This window comes from Cupressus sempervirens, chromosome 4, assembly GCF_028749045.1.
Source record: "Cupressus sempervirens isolate cs-2001-9-10 chromosome 4, ASM2874904v1, whole genome shotgun sequence".
Taxonomy (NCBI): Eukaryota; Viridiplantae; Streptophyta; class Pinopsida; order Cupressales; family Cupressaceae; genus Cupressus; species Cupressus sempervirens.
In genome coordinates, this window is record NC_143121.1 from 561,357,723 (window position 1) to 561,384,130 (window position 26,408).

Genomic DNA, 26,408 nt, shown 5'->3' on the forward strand with positions numbered 1-26,408 from the left:
GATGATCAAACATGATATCAAATGAGCTTATGATGAGGTGGACCGTTCCTTTTTGTTATAAGTCCTTAAGAGATTTGGTTTTGATGAGAAGTGAGTAGAATGAATTATAAGATGTATTTTGACTCCCCACTTTTCAGTCCTCGTTAACGGAAGCCCAAAGGGATTTTTCAAGCTAGAGAAAAGTATCTGCCAAGGGGATCCTCTTTCTCCCTTTCTGCTATCATGATGGCATAGGTTTTGGATAGAATAATTGAAGGGAAGAGGGATGCGAGGCTATTGAAAGGTGTTTGAGTAGCGGAAAGTATTGAACTAGTGTCTCATTTACAATTTGTGGATGACACTTTTTGGCTGGAGAAGCATCAAAGAGAGAAGCTAGAGTTATGCGAGATCCTTTGGAGATGTATGCCAAGGTCTTGAGATAGTGTATAAACAGGAGTAAGTCTGAAATCTTCTTTATCAACACCCGTTAAGGAAATAAAGAGAGATTTGTAGAACTTTAACTATCAGGAAGGGGGTGTTGCCAAGTAAATATTTAGGGATTCCCCTGTTTCAAAGAAGGAATAAAGCAGACCTACGGAAGGAATTAGTGGAGAAATGTATGTGTAAAATGGAAGGATGGAAAGGGAGGTGGTTAACATCTGCAAGGTGAATTCTTATGCTGACAATAGTGATTCAGCTATTCCAATATTTGTAATGATGTGCATGAGGATTCCTAAAAAAGTGATTAAAGTAATTGAACAAAAAATGAAGAAATTCTTTTGGAATAGGACTAGTGAGGAGAAAATATCTCTTAACATGGGAAAAGATTTGCAAATCTAAAGACGATGGTGGTGTGGACCTGAGAGACTGGAATCTAAGGAATGAAGCTTTGGTAGATAAGTTGGTATAGAGCATGTATAATAGTCCAAACTAGTTGTGGGTACGACTCTTGAAAGCAAAGTATCTATATTCGGGGGAGATAGAGAGGATTTTTACAATTAGGAACCCACCTAGAGGATCTGCTATATGGAACTTTATGTTGTCATGCAAGCCTCTAATCATAAATCATATATCGTGGAGGATCGGGAATGGGCAGAGAGAAAAGTTTTGGGATGAATCATGGAACGACTACCCCAGTTTGGGCAGCGAATCAACCTTTCATTGCATTAAAAAAGTGTATTGTGTGTGAAGTGGGGAGAAAGAGTGGTGGATTATGTAGAGGAAGTAGACGGTCCCTTAGGAAGAATATGGAGGTGGAGAGAATTTAGATAAGAATTTCTTTTGCAGCAGCAGAAGGATATTTTAGCAAACATTTTTCAGCATTGTGAGATATGCATTTTGGATATAGATGATAGAATCATATGGTGTGCTTCGTCTTCAGGGCAACAATTTAGTAGCGTTGGGATATAGATTGCTTCGTTTAAAGGAGGGTGGGGACTTTTGCATGGCTGGCTACTCGTGGAAGAATCCTTACTGGTGAAACAAGGAAGCGATTGGGTTTTTGTGGTCCCACAAAATGTGTAATGTGTGGGGAACAAGAAGAAAATGTAGACCATCTTCTTCTTATTGGTAAGATGGAAATAGAGTGCTGGAATGATTTGCGGTATAAATTGGGATGGCAAGGGATGTGGCAGAATACACATAAGGATTTTTTTAGAAGTTGGCCAAGGTTTAACTACAGATCCACTTTATCATGTATATGGTGTTAGATTTTAGCCTAGAAATCAGATAAACAATAATAACAAATAACCATAAAAGATGCAAGAGACACGCAGAAATATCCTGGGAAAACCCTTCGAGAATAAAGGGAAAAACTCAGCCACACACAACAAAAGATCATTTTATTGATAATGAAATTTAAGTATACAATGTCTTTCGCTTGAAGCGATATATATAACCTAAGGAGAGACCTTCCACATACCAACTAAAGGTCTCTTCAATTTCCAAAACATAACCCTTTATTACAAATACAACTCTTCGTATTTCCATGCCTTAACACATGTATTTATATTTAATATTACAATTTATCATAAATGTCCTTTTCAGCTGAAGGTGACCATAACGGAATTAACGCCTAGAGATTAAGATTTCTATCACAGCTATAAACCTCTTAGTGAGAGAAATCTTTAGCCGATCAGTCACACAAGGTTGCAACCAAAATGTCAATGATAAAATCTAATCACATAGATCTTATAAAATTCATGGAATCACTCAACATGAAACCCCTGCAAGAAGCACAACCAACTTTCATCACAGACTTTCTCATGAAATCTCTCAACATGAAAGTAAGAGGATCAATTTACTCATTGTTAATAATCATGGAATCACTCAACATGGTAGATCTGTAACAATTACTCATAATCATGGAATCACTCAACATGATAGACTTGTAAGAATCACAGCTAAGCCTTTAATCACAGACTCTCTCAATGTGAATTGTCGTGGAATCTCTCAACATAACATCCAACTCTCATCACAGAATCTCTAAACGTGATGTCATCATGGACTCCCTCAACATGATTTCCACTTCCCCGAGTGACAAAGTTATCATAGTTGATTCCTACAATCTTATTTATTCACACATGATTCGAAATAGGCAGTTAAAAAACAAGACTTAGTTCCATTTAAGTCTCAAATTTTACAAATACCACAAGTATTACAAACATATATCTGAATGATGGGGATTTAATAAGCACTCCCTCTTCATTATGAAGCCTCCCTCTGAAGCTAAAACATCTCCCTCTTAATAATTGCTTTTCTTGTTGCATTCTACAACGAAGAGAGATTAGTAAACCAATCTATCATATATGGAGATGAACAGTGAAAAGAAAACATTATTACCAGCTATATAAAACTTATCTTTGTGTAGTTTAGTCTTCTTGAAATTGCATATTCATAGCATGCAAGACAATACTCATCCCCTGAGAAGATAAGCAATGCATGTACAAGGTTTAGAGAAAACTCCTCACAATTAGAGTCGAGAGATCCATAAGCATGCAAATAACGTGACACGTCCACCAGTGCTTTTCGATATATAGCTTTTGGAAGAACCCAACGTATCTTTCACCAATAAAATCCTTTATTGAATCTTCAACTAAATACAAATCTTCACAAGCTTATTTTGATACCCAGCAAATCTAATGAACTTAACCGATTCTCAATATAAGAAGTATCGACATTCAAAATGTATACACAATATAAAGACAATGTCTAAACCAGATAAAACAAGAATGTCTTATACAGATACACACCATAAAGATTGCTAAAATCCACTGACGTATCACTCAATATAGAGGTGGATACAATGCAACTCCTCGTTCCCTGCAATAATAATATAGCTCTATGTATATCATCGTTTACCTCTCCATTCTATAGAATAATACATGAAATATCATCCCAACAAAAACTCACGCAGAGCACGTACATTTGGATGTAGAAGGACCACCATTACTACTAACACTCTTTAATGAATTGTTGGCACTTAATAGATATAAATCGTTATCAATCTTCAGAACTCTTGTGGATATCAAAACTGACAGGTACGACACGTGGACACGCTCAACACAAATGGTAGAGATGAAGCGGCACATGAAATGTCCAGCCAATATAAGAAAATGCCAAGTCATCGAGAGGATGAGCAATGTCATCACATGCTCCAGCCGAACAAATGAAGAGAAAAGGTAATGGGCAATAATGGTAGGCAGCTAGAGGACATCAATAAATGCAATCACTATGCTGAAAGAACACATGAAGGAACCAAATAGATACGATGCCATCACGATAATCTCACTAAATTTGGAACAAAACGATACATAGAGAATTCTTGAACAGGAGATGAACATATAATATGAAATCTACAGAAGCTTTGATGGAAGAGAAAGAACTTAGAACCACATTGCAAACCGACACAGGTACGAAGGAGTTTTCTCGCCGCTACTTCAACTTTTCAACACAGTCATTTTTCCAATCTCTAATCTCACGCTACCCAAAATAGCTAGAGTCCTTGATTGCTATTATCTAACCTGGTTTTGATTCCATCTTAGAATTTTCTTGGCTTTGACAAGTTTTCTTAGAAAAGTAGGAACCTTTGGACAGGTTGATATGGCGAATTCACCATTCGATGAAAAGGTTTTAAGTGTTGTAGCCTTTAGAAGTAGCTCTCTAACTATCCCTTTTACTTTTACAAAGGAGGGCAGCAGGATTAAAAAGCAATGGCCAAGAATCAAAATTAGAAATGCAAATGACAACATCAAAAAACAGAGGCAAGTTGTGGACAGAGAGAAAGTGAAATGGATTGCACCTGAAATGGATTGGATAAAGATTAATTTTGATGGAGTTGTGAGAGGCAATCCAGAGACATCAAGTGCAGGAGTGATTGCTTGAAATCATAATGGGAAGATAGCACCTTTTGGAGCAAAAAGAATGGATAATGGTACAAATAATGTGGCCGAAGTGAAAGCACCTTTGATAGTCATAGAATGTGCATAGAAATTGGGAGTTGGTAAACTACATCTAGAAGGGGAAGCAATTAAACAACATATGATAAATGCATGGCACTTAGAGAACATGTTTGGAAGGTTAGGAAAATGCTGGAGGGAATGATGGATTATAAGGTAGCTCCTATTAGGCGAGAAGGGAAAATAGAAGCAGACGTTTTATCGAAATGGGGGATTGGGTTTGTTGAGGTAGGTGAAGTCAAATTTGAAATTCTATAGATGTTCGCGAGGGTGGGATTTAAGATTGGGAAGGGGTTTGTAATTTAAGTGGCACCTTTATTGTTAAGCAGGGCAGAAATAACAATAAGATAGATCGGGAGCTTTAATTCCTGATCAAATCATGATTTGATATGAATGTGAATGGCAACAGGGCACATTTATTACTTTGTAAAGAGGAGGACATGTGAAATGATGTCAATTTCCAGCTCGCCTCGAGTGTTTTAAGGCAAGGGTAGGTGGTAAACACAACAGTAGTGTCTTGTTTTGGTGTAGAAATTGGAAGGTGAATTGAGAAGGTTAGTAGAGAAATTTCGATTGCAGTAGTATCATGGAAGCAACTTTCACCTTTCAGACAAAGTGCCAACAGAAAGCCCTGTATGCACTAGTGGCCAATCATCGTTTGAAGTTGTTGCTGAAATGTCCTTCGCAAGGTGTAGTGAGAGTGGTGCAACAAACATGGGGGAGCCTTTTTCAAGAGGCGACACACCACTAAAAGATAAATGTGGACATTGTTGCACAAATAATGGCTTGGGGGCTATAGCTGAATGAGGAAATCTCGATGATTCGATGGGCTATGAAATGTTTGCTTTCTAGTGACCTAATGGTGGGATTAGAGTCAAAGTTGGAATGGGCCTTTTCAGGTTACGACTTTAACTATAGTGAATGTTTTGAGGGTGAGAGATTGGGTAATGAGGTGGACCATTATTCTTTTATGCAGTGGTCGAAGCAAGTGGATCAATCTGTGTTACATCCCAATTTTTGACCTAGCTTGAAATATAGACGTTGAGGTTCACATGAAGTCAGTTGACAGTTTAATTTGATATAATCTAGCGAAATGGTAAGATAGTTATTTGTTATGATTTCAAGTGAAGATGACATATTAGTTGATCGTTAATCGTGAATTCATGGAATTAAGATGAAAAGTTAACTGATATGATTATTTATAATTTATAATTTAACTATAGAGAAATTCCTTGCAAGGAGCATGTCGAAGGGGTGGAAGCATTATCAGAAAAGAATTAAGCAGGGCATCACCATCACTGGCAGATGGGTAAAGGACCTAGCGATTTGAAAACAGGATACACCCTTGGAATTGCATGAGTTATTTAAATAAATAATTTAAGTAAAATAATTGAGTTAAATATAAAACGTATCTTAAAGGATTTTTAATCATCTTTTGTCGTAGTATTTTTAATAATTGTTTATAAATGTTCATTTAAATATAATCATGATTTGGCACCATTATCATTTAATAATTTAAAAGTTGTATTTTATAATAATTATATTATTATTTTCTAATTCTATTCTCTTCTTGATTGTTTGGCATGTTTAATAGTATTTATGTTTTAAATTCTTTTAGACTTCTTGGAGAATTCGAAATGAATCTTGTAACTGTAGGAAGACATAGAGACATGCTTATTTTATTTAATAGCTTCCTTATTTGACTGTCGGCAACCTTTAGCTATGGAGTTCCCTATCAACCAACGCTGAAGAGACCGAGCCTTGTTCAAATCATTTCCTGATTTAAATTCGAACCATTATCATCTACCACAGATTGCAGAGCAGGCTCGGGGAATCTAATTAAATGCAGGCTCATCTCAGTATTTGAGGACAGAGAGCCACATAAGATTCTTGTTAAACTCGTGCAACCATTACACTTTATTGATGTTATGAATACATATTAAAACTTGTGAGTCGACAATTCTGAACATGTTTTCCTTAGCATTAGCAAGTAGAAATAAAAACTGTATTGAACAATAGATCTGCCGTTTTTCCATTACCAAGAATGTCGTTTTCTCTTAGAGGTTATACAACAACAGTATTTAGGTGAAGTCAATCGTAGTCTATATTAAGGTTAACGAATTTCTTTATATGATAGTGTTTCACTGTTTTTATATGAGATGATGATTTCCTTTAACCTTATACATAACTGAGTATAAATTTCTCTAAATGATTTAAGATCAATGACCTGAAGGAATATCATCCAGTTGGATATTATTTTATAAGCTATTAGGTCATAAAGTATGTTCTATCGCTCATTGTCCCTTAACTATAAATGGAATCAATTTGATGAAAGGAACTGCAATAAAGTTTAGAATCTAGTTATCCCATTTATACTCAATCTGGAAAAGAATATGAAATCATGAAAAATCCAATGTACTGGAACTAGTATAAACACAGATTGAATCATGGTGGACAGTAACAGATTACTAGTTATTGAAAAACTGTTCTTATATCATAGATGTAACTTAATTCATAAGAGCATATCAATTATGCATATAAGAAAGTTGTGAGCAACTTAATTTAGCTTAGATTGTTATAATTCATTCATGCATTGCAAAGATGAAAATTTTATTATGAATCCAAACACCATGGAACTATCCAGGCATTATGGTGAAGAGATGGAATTTAATTAATCAGACATCTTTAAAGAACATAATTATGTAATCATAGTTAGTGAAATGTTAGATGTATGTAAACTTGATAGAACCGATTGAGCTGAGAATTTCTAACACCTAGATTTCACTCGGCTGTGTAGCCAAGAAAACGGGTGATGAGGTGGAAGAGAGGAATTTGTAACAATATGAATCAATATCAGTTATGTCATTTTAATATTTACCATTTAATATGAGTTAATTAACAGCTCATGCATATTCCCATTATGGTGATCTCCTGCTGCGAAGTCGTATGGCGTGTTATATATATCTTGATGCCCAGTGAATGGTAAGATGTTCCCTGTCAATTCCGGGTAGGGAGGGCCTTTCTAGTTAGAGATCGTGTGGGGATATATTGTGGTCCGAGGTTGGGTGGTAAAGCCCCTGACAATGTTTCACCTCTCTCAAGATGCCAAATATGCGTCAGACAGAGATAAGCCATGCATTCAATTGTTAACCGAAAACAGGTATTATCATTTTTATTTATGAGAAAGTAAGATTAAATTGAAGTATTTCATTGTTATCATCATTTAACTTTCATATAAATGAATATTGAATATAAGTATTTATCTAATCTTGAGAAACTATCACAGATAAGCAATCAGAAGGAAAATAAATTCGAAGCCCTAATTGATTGTGTGATAGTTGGAACCTTAAATGATACAGTGGTATTGAAAGCCCTAACTGAATCCGTGGTATCGAAAACCCTAGTTGAATCTGTGGTCGCGGAAGCCCTAAATTGAATTTGTGATTGCGGAAGCCCTAAGAGGTAAAGCGGTATCAAAAGCCCTAAATGAACCCATGGTAATTGATGCCCTAATTGATACAGTGGTATGTGATGCCCTAAATTAAGATAATAGAAGTATTTAATTTGATTTTTAAGATAGCGATTTTTAGATGATAGTTGTCATATGAAATTGTTATAGTGTATTTGTGGACTAACCTGGGTGGTTGCAGAAGCATCCTAAGATGATTTTCAATCTCAGTTTTTCCGAGGTATGTGATTTCAATTTTTGAAGTAATTTCATATAATGGTATTCAAGATTTTAGTTAAGAATTTTTGTTCAACTGATTTTAACGGTAAATCTTCTTCACATGAACATGAATGATGTAACTACCTTCCTATGAAATCGAGTTATAACTGTATTCCTTGAGTATTTTGAATGTTAAATTAGACCCAGAAAAATAGGACGTTACAATCTACATATAAGAAGCAAATTGAAGTGGAATGACAGAGGCTGAAGGAGGAGATTAAGGCTTTCCAGAATGCAAATGCAAGTGAAGTTGTTGGGTTTCTATGGAGTTTCCAAAACGGAAAAGGTCTGTAAATCCAAGAAAATGAAGGTCGGTAGTGTGGGTGCACTACCCAAATTGAAAGTTTGAAAAATGGTGTTTTTTGAATGACAAAATTTTTGGCCTTTTGTACTTCCTAGGAGACAAACGGGTCTTTGGGAAGACCTTTAAGATACGATTTGCACCAGCCAAGCACCCGAGTGGGACATGGTGCTTGGGTGCTTCCCGGGTGCTCGCAGGGTGCTTCCCGGGTGCTCGTAGGGTGCTTCCAAAGTGCTCACGAGGTGCTCCAAGAAGAGGCCCAAAAAAGTATTTTAAAAAAAAAGTGTTTTTGCATTTATTTTTTCTTGTTTTTTAGGCATGCTAACCCTAATTGGGTGTGGGTCCCATGTGGTCTATTTGAAGGTTTAATAAGACTAATAAACCTCATTTTCATTTCACCATTTCATTTCATTGTTTTGGAGCAGCAAGGAGCTAAGTGAGAAAAAGAGTTTGGAGGAGCTTGTGAGAGCTTAGTGGGTGGTTTTGCAAGGGATCGCAAGATCAAGAGGAGCAAGAGGAGCAAGGAAGATTTGATTTGGCAAGTGTCTCCTCAAGCTCAAGGTAGGGTTTTTTTAACTTTTTTTATTTTACTTTTTTTGGTTTTAGAAATCAATTTATAATTTTTATATTTAGTATTTAGTTTTACTTTCAAGTTTCAACTTAAATTTTTGAATGTTTCATTCTTGAATCTTGTTAATAATTGATAGTTGATACTAAATACGTTTCAGCATATGCCATATTGCCATATTTTTATTTTAAGAACAATGAAAAAATTAAAAATATGGCAATATGGCATATGCTGAAACGTATTTAGTATTTAGTTTTACTTTTAGTATTTACTATTTAGCTTCCTTTATTAATATTTTAAATTTTTAAATAGTAAATGCTAAAATTAAATTGTGAAGTTTTAAGTTTTAAGTTTTAACTTATTTTTACTTGGGCTGAAATGTTTCATGTATCATGATCATTTTTATAATTTTATTTTCATTTTGTGAAATTCAGTTTTATAAATAGCATCTAGATCCGGCCAAAGTGTAGAAGACATGGAAATTAATGAGCCAAGTGCATCTGATTATGAGCCTGAGCACGAGCCTGAAGGAAGTGATCATGGGGCTGATGTAGGTGGTCAATCTAAGCGTGAGGAAGAGCCTCCTTACGTTGCACCAGAGGTGCCTTCTATTGATTGCCCTTCAAAGATTTTGACAAAGTATGCAAGGGGTCCTTATGATCCAAAATCCCCTCTAAAATAGTTTGCTACAAAAGTTACACGTCCTACACCTTCAGGTGGTGGCACGCGTAAATGGAAGTGCAATATATGTGGCACAGAATGGTTTGGCAGCATTACTAGAGTTAATTCACACCTCTTTTTTTGGAGTGGCTATGGCATGAACCCATGCATATTCTTGTCAAATCCTGAGAATGTCAAATACAAAATTGAAGTGAACAAACTCTGGGGCATTCCTGATGATAGTGATGTTCCAATGCCTAGATCTTTGTCTGCTAGGCAACAGGTACAGAATATACAGCAATTACAGGGGCAGCAAGATACATCTACTCGTATCTTGCATCAGAGAGCAGGGACTATGTCACCTACACCATCATTTTCCTCACCTACACACAGTTCAACAAGGGATAGTGGTAGGGGGAAACGGAAAGCGACTACAAGTCGTAGTGGTAGTAATGTCATTGCTCATTTATTTAACATGCATGCAAGGGACCGGTTAGATGATGCTGTTGGTGATTTCTTCTTTGCTAATGGCATCTCTACACATGTGGCTCGATCTCCCTATTTTGTGAGGATGATGTCCATGGTAGTGAACGAGGGAGAGCCATCATATGTGCCACCAAGTGACCACAAGCTGAAGACCAAAGTGTTGGATAGAGCCCATGACAAGGTTGGGATCTTGATGGAGCAGATGAAAGCATGTTGGATGGATTCAGACTGCAGCATTATCATGGATGGGTGGATAGACATTAGTCATCGTCCACTCATCAACATTACGGTTACATGCACCGAGGACCCATACTTCTTGAAGGCAGTTGATTGTTCAGGGCATCATAAAGATGTTGATTTTCAATTTCATGTGCTTAGGGAAGCCATTAAGGAGGTTGGGCCACAAAATGTGGTCCAAGTTATGACAGATGCAGCACATGTGTGCAAAGCTGCAAGGAGGCTTGTTGAGGCAGCCTATAGGCATATTTGGTGGACTCCATGTTGTGTGCATGCCATGAACAATGCACTCAAAGACATGGGGAAAATAGAGTGGATTAGAAAGGTGGTTAATGATGGGAGAGAGGTGCAGATGTTTATCTACAATCACCATACATCACATGCACTTTTCAAGAGCTTCGCAAAGAAGCAATTCCTGAAATCAATTGAGACCAGGTACGCATCATATTATATTCTCTTGAAGAGAATGATTGAGTTGCAAGAGCCATTGCAACTCATGGTTAAGACACAAGAATGGAATTGAAGGCCTGAGTTCAGAATAGAGCAGGGGAAGAGGGTAAAGGAGACAGTGAAGAGTGATCAATTTTGGAGTGACGCAAAATACATAGTCTCTATCATTACTCCAGTGTTTTAGGTGATCAGATATGGAGATGCAGATCCACCTAGCCTTGGAGAGGTTTATGAGTCCATTGATTCCATGCTTGGGCAGATGAGGGTTGTTGTGCATGAGAGAGACCCCACTCTAGCATTCTATATGGAGCACATTGAGCCTATCATTCACCACAGGTGGGAGAAGTTGAACACTCCTTTGCACATGGCTGCCTATGCATTGAACCCGAAGTGGTACATGCCTAGGCCTGGTAGAGTCACACCACTTCGGGATGATGAGGTGAAGAATGGGTTCTTTTGATGCATTGCCAAAATGTATGATATTGAGACTGCTAGTGAGATTCACACCAAGTGGTCCGAATTTGCTAGTCTTTCAGGTAATCCTTAAATCTTGATTCAGTGCTCTAAACTTTTTATTATTATAAATTCTTTTAATAATTAATTGTTACTTTACTTATAGCTTTATTTAAGTTATTTATAATTATAAATTTTAATTTTAATTTTAATATTATGTTGTAAACTTTAAAACTTGTAACTTGTAGGATACTCGGATATTGCAAAGGTGGATCTCAAAATCATGGCACAAAAGAATCACATTTTGTGGTGGAAATGTCATGGGTCACAGAAGTTAAAGATCACCTCACTAGCCATCCGACTGCTTTCTCAGGTTTGTAATACTAATAACTAATTCCAGCCTTTTATAATCTTAACTTGAAGAGTTTTACTTTGCTGATTTTAATTTATGATTCATTGATTCAATAATTATGAGTCATTGATTTACCATTTATCATTTGTTACAAATTGTATGAACATTTCTTTGTAACTTGTAAGTTGTAACTTTCAACTTTGTTATCTCAGGTGTCTAGCTCCTCAGTTGCAAAGAGGAATTGGTCCACCTATAGCTTCATTCACTCTCTTAAGAGGAACAGACTTACCTCTAAGAGAGCGGAGAAGTTGGTTGCTGTACATGGTTTCTTGCGGCTCAAAGATTGCAAGACAGGAGAATACAAGGAGAGCCCTGCAGCACAATGGGATGTGGAGCCAGAGGATCCAGCTCAAATTGATGCGGATGCTGATGCAGAAACCAATGTAGGGCTAGTTGGTGTTCCTTTAGAGGATCAAGATCTTACCCACGAGGAGTCTAGTAGTTCTAGTGATGAGAACTTTGGCATAGGGGATGATTAGAGAGCACTTGAGATGATTCCATTCTCATTATTGACATTTTGTCATTTTGTTGATTATACTCACTTTGATATGGCTATGATACATTATTATTATTTCATTGTTTCATGCTATTCAGCTCATTGTGATCATGAGCATCTTTATGATATATGATATTCACAGAATCATATTTGAACAATGAATTTTCAATTTTGCATCTTGAACTAAGTTAATTTGTTAAATGGTCATTAGTAATGGTTATGAAGTTTCAAGTTTCAAGTTTCAACTTATGGTTTGTGAATCTCATTTCAATTTTCTCTATTCATTGTATTCAACTAGTCTATATTTGTCATTTGGTATGTTAATGTTATATAATATATTGAAGTATCATTTCATAATTAGCATTTTCAGTCATATATATTATATATATACTATGCAACCCCCTCCCCCCACTCCCCCTCCTTGCCCCCCCCAACCCCCCCTCCACTCCCCAGCCACCGCACCCCCGCCGTCTCCAAATTGAGGCTATTTTTTTCCGCACCCGAAACTCGTCCCAATGTCCCCCCGCACCGGGGTAACACTGATATAGAACCAACAACAGCATCAAGAAAGTAAAGGACTCAAATGTAAGATGTCATGTAATTTTTTGAATTATAAAAGTGCTTGTAATGTAACTTAATGGAATGCCTTGAGAAAGGTTGTTATGGTTAGTGATAAATGTAAGGGGGGTTAGTAGAAGTTTATGTATGCAGATACAAGTTAGGTGGGGTGTTTTGTTAAGGCCCTATAAACCTGACCTTTTGAACTTTACTATAAAATCTTTTTATGCATTAATAAAATATAAGTATCACCAACCAAAACAAAAGAATAGATTATTGTTGGTGTAAATACATATTTACTATTTACACTTACTTAAGTTTACTTAGGTTAATGCATTATTTTATTATTTATTTTGTGAGACACTTAGGAGTTTGTGTACCTTTTTGAGTTGTCATGTTGACAACACGGAAGTACACAACTCTATTTCAACACATGGTGTCTATAACACTGGAGTTTGCATCATTCACTGGGTTGTCATGTAGACAACACAGTTATTTGCACTCCCTTTTTTGCACATGTTGTCTATAACACTAATTTGTGTCTTACACGGACACCCTTGTAGGCTTATCCTCTCATCATTGCACTTACTTCCGTGCTTAATGGAGGATAACCCATATCTAGTGGACATGTGTCTGGTTGTATGACTTATCATGTAGCTGATTCTTAGGCATTCTAGATGCATCTCAAAGGCCTTTATATACAAGCACTCCTAGTGTACTCTTATATGAATATTGAATTGAATACATTGTTATTCTGATCATACTCCTTTCTGGTTTACAGTTGTGCTTGTGTTTGAGTTTTTAGTTCCTGGGTGAATTTTGCCCTAAGAAAAATTCTTGCATGGTATCAGAGCTTGGAGATTTTCTCTTCATATAGCCATTTGAGACCATTGTTGCTTTAACACCTCGGCCCGAATCCGGAGTACCGCAAAAATTGAGAGTGTCTAGAGCCAGAACGAACCTCGCCATTGCGTCCGAAACACTAATTCGGTGAAGATCAACTATAAATTTGGCTACCCTAGGCCAAAGTCGATCATGAGGCAAAAAGTTTTTGCAAATCAACACTTGGAGGCCCCAATTTGCAAGTTTGGGTATGGTCAATTTCAGATCTGCAATTTTATTTTTCAGATCTGGTATTTTGTTTTTCTTTGTATTTTTGAAAAAAAAATTGCCCGGTCGAGCCAGCAGGGAATTTTTTTTTTTTTCAAAACCAGGTAGTCACACCCTGTCCCTGCAATTTGGAGGAATATTCTTTTATTTCAGGCATATTCCATCTAAATTTTTGGCATTAATTTCTGGCACCGGACTGCATCACATAGTCACTGGCCAGACACACACAACACAATGCTTTGAGTTCAGTTCAGCGACTTGGTGTTAAAAAATAACACACTCCCTTTGCCCGATGCATGTGGGACTATACCCACTACCCCCCCCCCCTCCGCCAATGTGTGTTTTTGGCCTCCGCAAAACCTTAACTCCGGCCCGATTCTCACCCCGGCACTGATTTTAACTCTCTGGCCGCCCAGTATGCATTTCGACGACTGCACAAAACTCCCGGCCACTATTTTTCAGACCACTAGCGATTGTTTACATCTTTCCGGCACTCCATCTGTAATCACCCGCACATAACAGACAGCCACGATTTTTCGGTGGACATGCAGCAACATCATCTGTAGTCAGGATAGCGCCACGTGGCATAAGACCACTGGCCAACTCTGTCCACATTGCCCTGCATATTCAATACCACTTCAACATACTTCACTGACGCAAACACGGTGAACACATCATCACCTGTGTAGTCAGCAAATCCGGCTCAGTGCCACATAAGCCTTGACGAGTCAGCACACGCAAGCATTTCGTACGGTGACACGTGTCACATTCGTACGGTCAAGTCAGCTGCCACGCCACATTGGGAGGTTGTTTTTTCGCTAATGTCAGTCGGTCACACGATTAAATTTGACGGCCATCTGACCGTCATTCCCAAGCAATTTCTAATTGCTATGACAGTCGTTTGACCGTCAAATTTAAGCACACAGTTCTCTACCAAGACCCCACTCCAGATTGCTTTTTGATTTGGCAGCCCGACTTTGTGAGCCCATAACTCAATCATCCAAACTCCAATTCAGGTGCGATTTTTTTTGAAATTGGGTAGAATTTCTTGAACTTTTCAATGGTGGTGTTATTTTCTGGTTTTGGTGCACGGATTTTTCAAAAATTGCATTTTTGGTGACTCTACCTGTTCAATCCTGCATTTTGCAACTTCAAACGCTCCGTACGGGCTCATCTGGACATGAAAACAGGTTCCATTTTTTTTTAAAGTGCATTATTTTTCATCTACTTTCCAAATCTACAGTCAGATTCTAGAGTTGTGGACAAAAATCTCACTTTCAGAATTAGGGTTTTTTTGCATTGATTACTTTTTAGAATTGTTGTACATCTGAGCTACAGTGCTTAGTGACAGATTTGGGCCTCAAAAGGCAGTTGTAAAAAGCAAAATCAGAAGTCCACTTTGTTCATTTTGACAAGTGGCCTATTGTACACGCACTACATATAAAGTGCCAAAAGCATCTTTTTTGGGGGGTCTTTTGAGTGAGTGAAAATGGGGGCTATTACTTTGTGTTGTGTCTCTCTTTTCTGCTCTTTTCATTTATGCATCATGGGTTCACCTAAATGTCCACTTCTAACTTCACGTAATTATTCTTCATGGAAAGAGATTGCATGGAGTAGATTAATGGAAAAAGGTTATAGTCTTTATGTTGATGGTACAATTACCAAACCTATTGATGCTAAAGAACTCATTGATTGGCAAAAACAAGACCAACAGGCTTTAGGAATTATAAGGAGTTGTGTACATAGAGATCTATTCTTCCACATTTCCAATTTCAAGGAATCCAAACCTGCATGGGACAAACTTGAATCATTGTATAGTAAGGTGGATGAGGAAAAGAGATTTCAGATTGAGGACGATCTACTTCTCTTGGATCCAAAGAACTTTGACACAATTCAGGATTACATCAACAAAGCCAATGAATATAGGGCACTACTTAAAGATTGTGGAAATCCATTGAAGGATGACAAGTTGATTCATCACATCCTAAAGAGGCTACCTTCAGAGTGTGCCTCCTTTGTTTTGAGTTATAACACTCATAGGTTGACCATGGGAAGTGCTTACCAGAAGCCTACATTTGATGCATTTGCAGAGATGTTGATTGTTGAACAATCTCACTTGATAGATTTGGGACTTCTCACATCATCAAAGACCAAAGCACTGGTGGTTAGTGATGAGCACCAATCAAGTCAAAGAGGGAAAAATTCTAGCAACAACAAACAAAAAAGCAGTGGAAGCAGAAATCACAATCTAAGACACAACAATCCTCCTCACAACAAGGCAATTCTTCTTCCAACAAGAAGGGAAGTAATGAAAAGGACAAACTTTTTTGTGCATACTGCAAAAAGCCAAATCATGACGAGCATCATTGCAAGACTAAAAGAATCGATGAGTTGGAAAACCTACTCAGAAGGAACAAAATTCAAGTGCCAGGTACTTCCAAGGATTCAACTCCAACCTCTTCAAAGGGAAAAGAGCAAGCACTTATGGAAAATACAAGTTCTTCTTCAGAATGGATACTTGACTCAAGTGCCTCCTATCATATGGTTTCTTCAAAGGGAGACTTTTCTTCATTGAAGCAGTCACAGGTACCATACATCTTCGTTGGAGATGATACTAAAATGGAAGTTGAAGGGAAAGGACATGTGGAAATGGATAATGGGGAATTCAAAGATGTTCTCTAGGTTTTGAACCTTAGCCCCAATCTCCTCTCAGTTTACCAAATCACTCACCTTTGAGATGGTCACAAAGTTGAGTTCCTTCCAAATTCAGTGATGGTGCGAAGTCTAAAAGATGATTCTTTGGTTGCAGTGGGGAAAGTCAATCATGACAAGAGGCTTTATTCCTTCTCCCACTTTGTGCCTAAGTCTCCTTCTCAAGCCTTGTTGATTCACTCTACTTCACAAATCACTTTATGGCATGAGCGGTTTGGTCACCTTGCCTTCCGCCATCTTCAGCAACTTTGCTTCAAACACATGGTCAAAGGTCTACCTAACATCAACTTTTCTAAGGGAGACTGTTCATCATGTTCAGTAGATATTCATCTCGAGGAGAAGTATGATAAAGGGAAGTCTTCTAGAGCTCCATTTGTTCTCCGGTTGGTTCACATGGTTTTAGCAGGTCCTTTTGCAATGACTTCAGTCAGCCAAGGCCGCTACATCCTTACTTTTGTTGATGACTTCACGAGTCACATAGGTCTACTTCCTTCATCATAAGAATGAAGTGGTTCATAAGCTTCAAGCCTTCAAGAGTCATGTTGAACAAAAATCAAGGAAAGCCATCAAGGTTCTACGAATGGACAATGAAAGCAAATATATGAACGGAAGACTTAAAGACTTTTGCAAACTTGAGGGGATTGATATTCAGAACCCACCAACATTCAGTCCGCACGAGACAGATGTTGCAGCTATGAGGATTAGGACTCTCAAGACCATGGCAAGTTGCATGATTAAAGCCAAGTTTCTTGATCCAACACTTGAAGTTGAAGCCATAAGCAGTGCCACTCACATACTTAATAGGTCCCCTTATAATGCCCTAGATGGGAAGACTCCTTTTGAGGCATGGTGCAGCAGAAAACCAGTTGTGAGTCACTTCAAAGTCTTTGGTTATCTAGCATAGGAAAACCTATCTTCTAGGGGATGCAAGGCATCGGCACCTAGGCCTTGTACTTTCATAGGATATGAAGACAATGTGAAGGCTTACAGACTTATGGATCTAGAGACTCATGAGATCTTTGTGGAGAAGGATGTTCACTTTGAGGAAAGTTCACCCAGCTTATCCTCTAATCCTCTCCGCACTTCATATACTGTGGAAACTGATAGTGACACCAATGATAGTGCTTCAACAGATTCAGACACGTGGGCTTCTATCGACAATTGTAGCGAGAGGTCACATCATCAGTATAGATCCACATGCTTATATTGCCACAATGATAGGTCCAACATAGCAGGGTACACATTATCTTCCAACTTCAATTGATGACTACATGGCAGACATTGCAGGTTTGTTCGTGGAGTCACACACCGCAAATTTGGGAGACAACCTTGATGATTTACATCTTCTCTTTGATGAAGATGATCCTTCTACAGTTGTTGCGAGGACTCCCTCTGACCCTCATGTCCATTCTCTACATGATCGATCTTCACAAGTTGACGTGATTGTGGATCCTTATGAACAACAGTTGTCGGAGGTCTCTTTATCAGTTGAGGAGACAAATGGTTCACTAGAACAGGTTCAACAGACACCCTTGCCAGATCTGCATTCATTCTTTTCAGCACAGTTCGAAAGGGCGACCACCAGCATCGACACAAGGGCATTTGAGCAAGTTTCAGGGCCACCATACATCTTCAGGATTGCACCTTTGTCATTGTTTCTTCCAAAGGGGTGGAACATCATTCTGCACTCATGGACCAGCTTCTTCCTTGGAGCAACAATCACTAGTCAACATTCTTCATTTGGGGGGGAATACCTTGTCTCTCTTCCTCTTCTTTCTTATGGGGGGGACTTTTTCCTCTTATGAGGTCTTGTTCTTCTCATTCTTCACTATTGTATATACTCGATGTATGTCGTAATGGGGGGGTCTTGATTACTCCATCCCTCCATGCATCCCTTTTCATCTCTTATTGAGAGAGGGTTTTTCCCATGAAGTTTTCCCTCTTTCTCCACTTATGAGAGATTTTATTTCATTATGTAAATGGGTACCTAACATGACCTAGTAGCTGGGACCCATCTTGCATTTCATCCTAGTTTTCGTAAGCTTAAGGACATTCCCCTAAGTTGCACTTAAGGGGGGGTGTTGGTGTAAATACGTATTTACTATTTACACTTAAGTTTACTCAGGTTAATGCATTATTTTGTTATTTTGCATTATTTTATTATTTATTTTGTGAGACACTTAGGAGTTTGTGTACCTCTTTGAATTGTCATGTTGACAACACAGAAGTACACAACTCTATTTCAGCACATGGTGTCTACAACATTGGAGTTTGCATCATTCACTGAGTTGTCATGTAGATAACACAGTTATTCGCACTCCCTTTTCTGCACATGTTGTCTACAACACTGATTTGCATGTTACACCCTTGTAGGCTTATTCTCTCATCATCGCACTTAATTCTGTGCTTAATGGAGGATAACCCATATCTGGTGGACATGTGCCTGGTTGTATGACTTATCATGTAGCTGATTCTTAGGCATTTAGATGCATCTCAAAGGCCTTTATGTACAAGCACTCCTAGTGTACTCTTATATGAATATTGAATTGAATACATTGTTATTTTGATCATACTCCTTTCTGGTCTACAGTTGTGCTTGTGTTTGAGTTCTTAGTTCCTGGGTGAATTTTGCCCTAAGGCAAATTCTTACAATTATCTTATTTAGTTTATTATTATTATATTTATTTATTTTTATTACAAGGGTTTATTTGGGAAGGGACATGACACAAGAGGACGCCACAAGGGACAGCTATATAAAATATAAGGAAATTTTAAAAATATATAGGGAAATTGGAAAATATACTTGACATTCATATGAAAATATTGATAAAGCATGCACATTTAAATATCATAGAATCTTAACATACAAGTTTACAACATTTCATTGTTTCAACACACAGTTAGCATTCAAAATTCAGAATTCATTGTTCATTGGTAATATCATATATGCATGTGATAACGAAAAAATTTGTAAGTTTAACACACAAAACCAAAATGCCCAAAGGCTAAGTGCTGCCATAAAGTTTCATGTTCAATATAAAAATCAAAAAACATAAAAGCAAAGCACACTGCTGTTCCTATACCAATTCAGCCAACTCTGCATCAGAATCAGATTCATCTGAAGGCAGAGAGTGACAGAAAAAATTAGAATACTTATGTTTGAAGCAGCAAGTATTGAACGGGCAGGTTTCAAAAGAATCTATTCTGGCCCATGAGCACCTGCGATGACCAATATCTTGGTCTGCTAATTTTATGTGATTGAAAAGCCAGATCTATTATTGCATAAAGAGATTAATGTTCTGATTGCCATTTGTTTTTTCGTGTTTTAATTGATTGTCATTTGTAATTCTTGTCACATCTCCAAATCTACTATCAAGAAATTTTTTTTTGCATTTGTATTTTAACCTTCTTGTATTTATTTTAACCTTGCTGCTGTTGTCACTGAGAAAGTAGAAGTTAAAAAGCTTGAAAATTTTATGCATGTAAAATAAATGGAGAAGATGCAAGTATAAGCTATGTTTTCAGAATTTTAGGGCATGTAAGAAGGTGAGGCCCACAAACCAAGCACCCATAAGGCAAAACAAATTGACTTTTTTTTTTTGTGTGTGTAAAACATTGGGGACAGACGGCTGTCCCCAATACAATTGGGGGATAGCTACGGTGTCCCTGGCCGTCCCCAGGACTTTTAGTAGTCCCCCATTTTTGGAGGTGACGTCCCCATGTTTCCAAGATGTCCCCGTCAAATTTTTAAATATCAAGGGGGAGGGGGAAGGGGAATGCCATTGCCAAGTCCCTGAAACGTCCCCAGTACTGGGACAGGGGAAATTAGGCCAGGGATGGGTCCTCAGGTAACCTTGAAATACTCTAATAAAGTTGATAAGAATAAAATGTATCTCAAAAAGTCTCATCTAACATGAAGACTCTTGTATTCTACAACTTGATGCACATGTTTTGGCCTAGCCAGTGTATAGACCTTCTAAATAAATATGTTACTGGCTTAAAGGTCTCCTAGAATCCCCATATATGTTGCTCCATTGGATGATTCTCTTGATTATTAGCTGTATTGGTTTGCCTGTGTTCAAATAATTTGTAGTGATATGTTTTGCATGTCTGCTTAAGTCCGATCCAACTTTGAGAAAGCTTAAGAACGCTTCATTTAGACAAATCAAAGTTCACATGATACATAAATGAGGTAAGAAACTTCAATTTATTTATGAATACAAACACTGTGATTTGAAAATTAGAATGACAAGTTAGCTACAAAAGAAAAAATGTCAAACCGAATCTCATCTAGAAATACATATAATGCAAAACTATGTTTAAACCCTTGCCCTGCCTCTAAAATAACTACAAAATAGAGAGCCCAATTATACCAACTAATAATTACCCATTACTACATAGATTATAAGTGTTTGAGCCTACCCAATTCAGAATGAAGAAGTATTTTAGGCAACCAGCATTTCAATTCCAGTACACTTGGCGAAAATATAAAATTTTATTCATTTGGTAGAAGATATATATGATTATATCTATCAAACATAATCAGTTTGAAAAATTTTCAAGGGAGATGAGTCTTAGAGTTAGGAACAAATTTGATGCAATTTGTCCAGAAAAATTAGATATGAAGTAAAATCATGACAGAAGAAATCATTAAGGAACTAACTGTTTGCTGAAAATGAGAAGGATGAAACTGTGGAGGTGGAGAGGATAGCTATAAAAGACCTGTTCTGCCAGCCAATGCAACTGCAGGGCAATATCCGCCTCCAAATACTCCGTCCCACAGTCCACTACCTATAATCACAACAATCTGAAGAAGTGATACAATAAATAGAATGCATAGTGATGTCACAGTGAATTTGAGGTGAAAAGAAAAGAATGATGTTTTCACAAAAAATTAAGCATTTACGTGTGGAAGGAAATTGAAAGATTAAAAACTCCCATTGATGGGAATACTTTTTTAAAAAATAGTTTCTTTAAAAATTGCAATAACCATAATCATTTTTGGTCAATGTTTATCCAACAACAGTATGTAACAGTCATCTCTATAGTAACAACCTCAAAGAAGGATTAGTTAATGAATGAAGTGATTAGTAACATCTTTCTCTTTAACTAAAAAAATGAGAGATATCATGCAATCAATGTCTCCTTGCAATGATTTTGTAAAATATCATTGAATGCTCATTCAAAAGCCAGGACAAACTTTTGGACTGGTATGATCCTATTGACTTTTTTTTTTAAAGCATTACAAATATTGAAGAGATAAAATAGTGTGTCATTCTATTTTTGGAATAGATAAATGACATATTGCTTGTGGCTTCCTCAATGTTTTTCAAGAAATAATATGGCCATCTTGAATATCCATTGTTTCTTCTCTTCAAACCCATGATTTACAAATATTGATCTCAATAAAACTAAATGAAGAATTGCAATCCGATTTCAGCAAGCAATCTCAAATGTCCAACATACAAATCCCATCTCTAGTGCTTTCAAAGTAACAAAAGAGTAATAGCCTGGGACCACCCTTCAAGAGTTTGAACGAAGTAGTTAACCATTTAGAATCTTAAGGGAAAAAGGCATTTTTTTAAATTTTATTAATATTTGTGGTATTTGATTAAGATCTGAAATGAAACAATTTTAGTGCATAGAAAAATAATCAGTGACCTATTTTGACACCCTATACATCTATTTAGTTTATAGCCAAAACCCTGGTGCTTCAGCTTCAATAGTGGGCAGCTATTGTGAGATGATTTGAATCTAGTATTTAATTAGAGGTTGAAAGTTTTAGAAGGAACAAGTGTTTAAATCATTGAAGCATTCCATTTAAATAACAAGTGGAATCAATTACCTGGGCTTTAACATTAAAATAGAAAAAAAAATGACAAACTAATAATGATGAAATGTTGTGAAAATAGGAAGAAAGAAACTGTTATCATGGCAGAGATGCAGTGCATGGAACTGGTAACAAACATAAGATATGAAATCTTACAAGTTGTAACCTCTTCCTCAAGCCCTAAACTTACAAGAAATATTGGAAGCTAGAAATAGCAAAATTGATATGTGCCACGGTCTGCTCTAATGAACAACAAAAATGCACAGTTGCAATAGAAGAACTGACAACCCAACTGGATCTGAAATTAAATAATGTAAATAAAATAATAACAGACAAAACATAGCTGTGTTTGTCAATTTCCAGTACAGCATGGCTGCTAGCAACATAACCAGTTATTTCACACCTTTTTTAATCAACAGATGATCACCCTCTCAACCTAAGTCACAAGGTTCAAATTCGAATTCGAGTTCGTCAATCATAAAACAAGAACTTATATAAATTTATCTATTTTCAAATATAAGTAATATATCTAAAAAATTGTCAAAATAGTTTGACACAGTTAAATAATTAAACTAAATAACTTAATATTATTTTAAAATTAAAAAAATTATTACAAATGACAATGTTATATTAAATATCATAAAATTCGGATGAAGTTTGGAAAGGGTAAAACTTAGCGAACTTCATGGATAAAATTTGGCATATCCTATGACTTAGCTCTCAACTACAACGACCACTTTGAGAGAGCCCATGTGATTGAGGAGGAGGTCTGAAATTTTTATAGTGTCTAGCATAATTTGAATGGTAGTGTGCATAGCATTAGCCTCCTAATTGAATGGAATAGAAATAAGGAAAGAAGAATGAAGAGTGGCATAAGTAATGGATCCATGCAGGATGAACAAGTTTAGAAATTTAGGGGAAAAATGTGTTGGGAATTTCATCTGGTGTGCTTGATACCTTATCAACTTTTCTTTACTCTCTTCTCTTAAAACTATTAAAGGGATTAGTGAACATTAATAGCATTCCTTCAACAACTATCTTCTCTCTCACACACAACAATCCATTGTTCTCCAATCATCATCCTTCCTCAACAGACCTAACCTGTACAATAAGTAACAGTCTCTGATTCCACAATGCAAACATTTCACTATGTATTTGATTGTAATTGTTGTAATTAAACTCTTAAAAATGTACATTCTTGGCTGCAAGGTTCTTCTAGGAATATGAAGGAACTAGTCTATATGCTTCTTTTGGCAATAGCTCTATTTTTTAGACGAAAATAGCTATTCACTATGGCCTTTCCTAACATGGTCATTTAAAATTTCTGCATTCAAAATGTCATCGTTGACCTTAGGTAGATGAGAAAACTACTCTTCCCTATCAATTGTCGCACATTTTAGCCTTCCATCTAGGTTTTCTATTTATTTGTTATAAATTTAATTCAAAATTGCTTATTTCTAATATGTTTATAAGGATGCAAGTCTCCTATGAAGAAATCTTTCTAAACTTCAATGAAGCGGTTCTTTCAGTTGAATGCATTTGTTTTGATTTTTCTTATCCATGCCATCTAAGAGTAATCAATTGAGTGGTGATTCTGCAGAAAATAGTATAGCAAGTCCAACGATGATTTGATCCATCTTTCTATGTCTTTGCAATGACAGGCCGCATATTTTGTGTACTTTACAAATAAAAAAGGTCATCTCGCCAGCTTGATATGAATCTATTTGCAAATGGGAAGTTTGTTAAATGATAAATTCCCGCATCATACAATACTGACTGTAAATTCCAAGGTGATGAACATAGTAAGGAGTGAAATTCCCCTGCATATAATTATCTTGAGAGACAAATTCTCGGTTAGCTATTAATATGTTAAAAGCATCAAATGGTTTAACAAGTTGTACAAAGACATATTTTGGCAGAAAAGCAGATACAGATTGGGTATGTGGAAGTTACATGCTTAAAAAAAACCCAAGAGCTTCTTGCAATGCACTAGATATACTTACCTCCAAGCTTTTTAGTTTTACTGGTCATTGATGCTTCCAAAACTCCACAATTGCTATTCCACATGTGCTGTCTGAGCAGGGAAAGAAAGTCGTTTGTGTTACGGCAAGTAAACAAAGAAATTATACTTGTCCATGAATTAAAGGACATAGGACAGTTAGTGCTATTTAAAATTAGAACAAATGCCAGAAACGAGACTAACATTATTGTTTCTGAATTCCATAAACGTTGCCCACAGTGTCTGTATGTGTCGTAGTATGAGACTTCGAATACGTGTGATGGAGTGACCATTGAAGATTCAAAGAGAGAAAAAGGGAGCTCTGTTAGGATTATGGATACTTGCGAAACATGTATGATAAAGGATTGCACGCAAGGAGACGGGGAAAATGAAGAGAAGGTTAGATTAAAGTGATTTCGGAGTTAAACAGGTGAAGTAAACGAAATTATACAAAACCCCGTTAAAGCATGAGTATAAAGGGAAGAATGGAGAGGCACAGAAAGATTTAGGAACACGGCGCGGGCGTAGCGGGGACAGATGTCAACATATGCCTACCTTTTTATTATCAATGATAATAGAATTAACCAAAATCTATACGGCCCGTTTGGTTGGGGAAGATGAATTTCTCTCATAACTAGGTTATCATCTGATAACCAGGTTTTCGAAAACTTGGTTATGTATTTTAGGAAAATAGTTGGACCGTTTGGTTGACACGGAAGATGAATTTTCAAATCCATATTCTGCGTTTGGTTGCCAATTTAGAAATTGGAATTGGAACAGAATATGACTGGGAATATCTTTTTGTTGCGTTTGGTTGCTCATTTTCTAATTGGAATTGGAATTTGATGTAAATTTTTTTAATCTTATTTAATTAGTGAAACACAAGGATTATAATGAGTAAAGTATTAATATTTATGATTTAATTTATTTATAATTAGACTACATTATTATTATTTTTTATTCTTGAATATTCACAGTTTTATTTTGTTAGTCAATAATAAATAAAATGATTATTATTTTTTATTTTAATTCAGTTTATTAGCAAAGAAAAGTAAAAAATAATCATACATGCAATCATTTGTACGAAGTTATTTTTTGTCCCATTGTTGGAAATTGTGATCATATATATTATATATTTTTGAAAAATTATGTAAGACAAATTTATCGTCGAATTGAATTTATTGTCAAGTTCATCCGAACTTCATAATTGTCGAACTCGAACTGAAACTTGAACCTTGTGACTTAGCCGCTAAATATGTGTGTTTGTGTCCTCCCTCTATCCCTCCCTGTGTTTGTGTTCATCCACGTGATTTAGCAGAAGGATTGGACACAATAAATGTTGTTTATGCAGATGAATTATTGCCTACACTATATGAGAATTCTCGCATCTCTTAAGACTAGTTGCCGACACAGAGAGGGATTGTGAGGCGTGTTGTGGCTCTTGGTCGGTATCTTCAAAATCCATTGGCCATGGTTGCAACATTATATAGTCTTGGCAAAGAAATATTATCATTGAAGCTTCATTCACTAGAACATTTCCTTACTCCAAATGAAAAGTATGAAGTTGTTGAGCAGGTAATAGTTACAGCAACCAACTGTAGAGGCTATGAAGCGACTTGTCTTTATAAATGCTATTGGTTTTTTAAGGGTTAGAGGGAATGGACAAGCAGCATCCGAAAACCATGTTATGGATCCATTGGATGATACTAGAATTCATCCAAAGTCATATGAATTTGCCAAGAAAATGGCTAAGGACATATATTGTGAAGAAGCTGGACATGATATAGATGATATGGATGAGGAAACACAAGAAATGGCTGTTGAGCATGTCAAAAAATATCTTGATCTGTTAAATGCCCTTGATATTGATGAATATGCTAGAAGTGTGGAGCAACGGACATCCAATAAAAAGCAAGAAACCCTTGCTGACATAAAGAGTGAATTATTACATGGATTTCAGGATTTGAGATCGT

The 26,408-nt window shown here is 36.6% G+C and overlaps 1 protein-coding gene across 4 annotated transcripts in view; it reads right to left on the reverse strand.

The window, feature by feature from the left end:
• Positions 1–24,706, reverse strand: part of LOC149562432 (uncharacterized) — a 138,713-nt gene extending 114,007 nt beyond the window's left edge. For all 4 annotated transcript variants that reach the window (XR_016363941.1, XR_016363943.1, XR_016363942.1 and 1 more), the window contains exons 1-3: positions 24,640–24,706; positions 24,440–24,510; positions 21,329–21,413 (exon numbers count right to left, since the gene is read on the reverse strand). The gene's annotated coding sequence lies outside the window, so the exon portion shown is untranslated. The remainder of the gene's footprint in view (positions 1–21,328; positions 21,414–24,439; positions 24,511–24,639) is intronic.
• Positions 24,707–26,408: the final 1,702 nt, after the last annotated feature.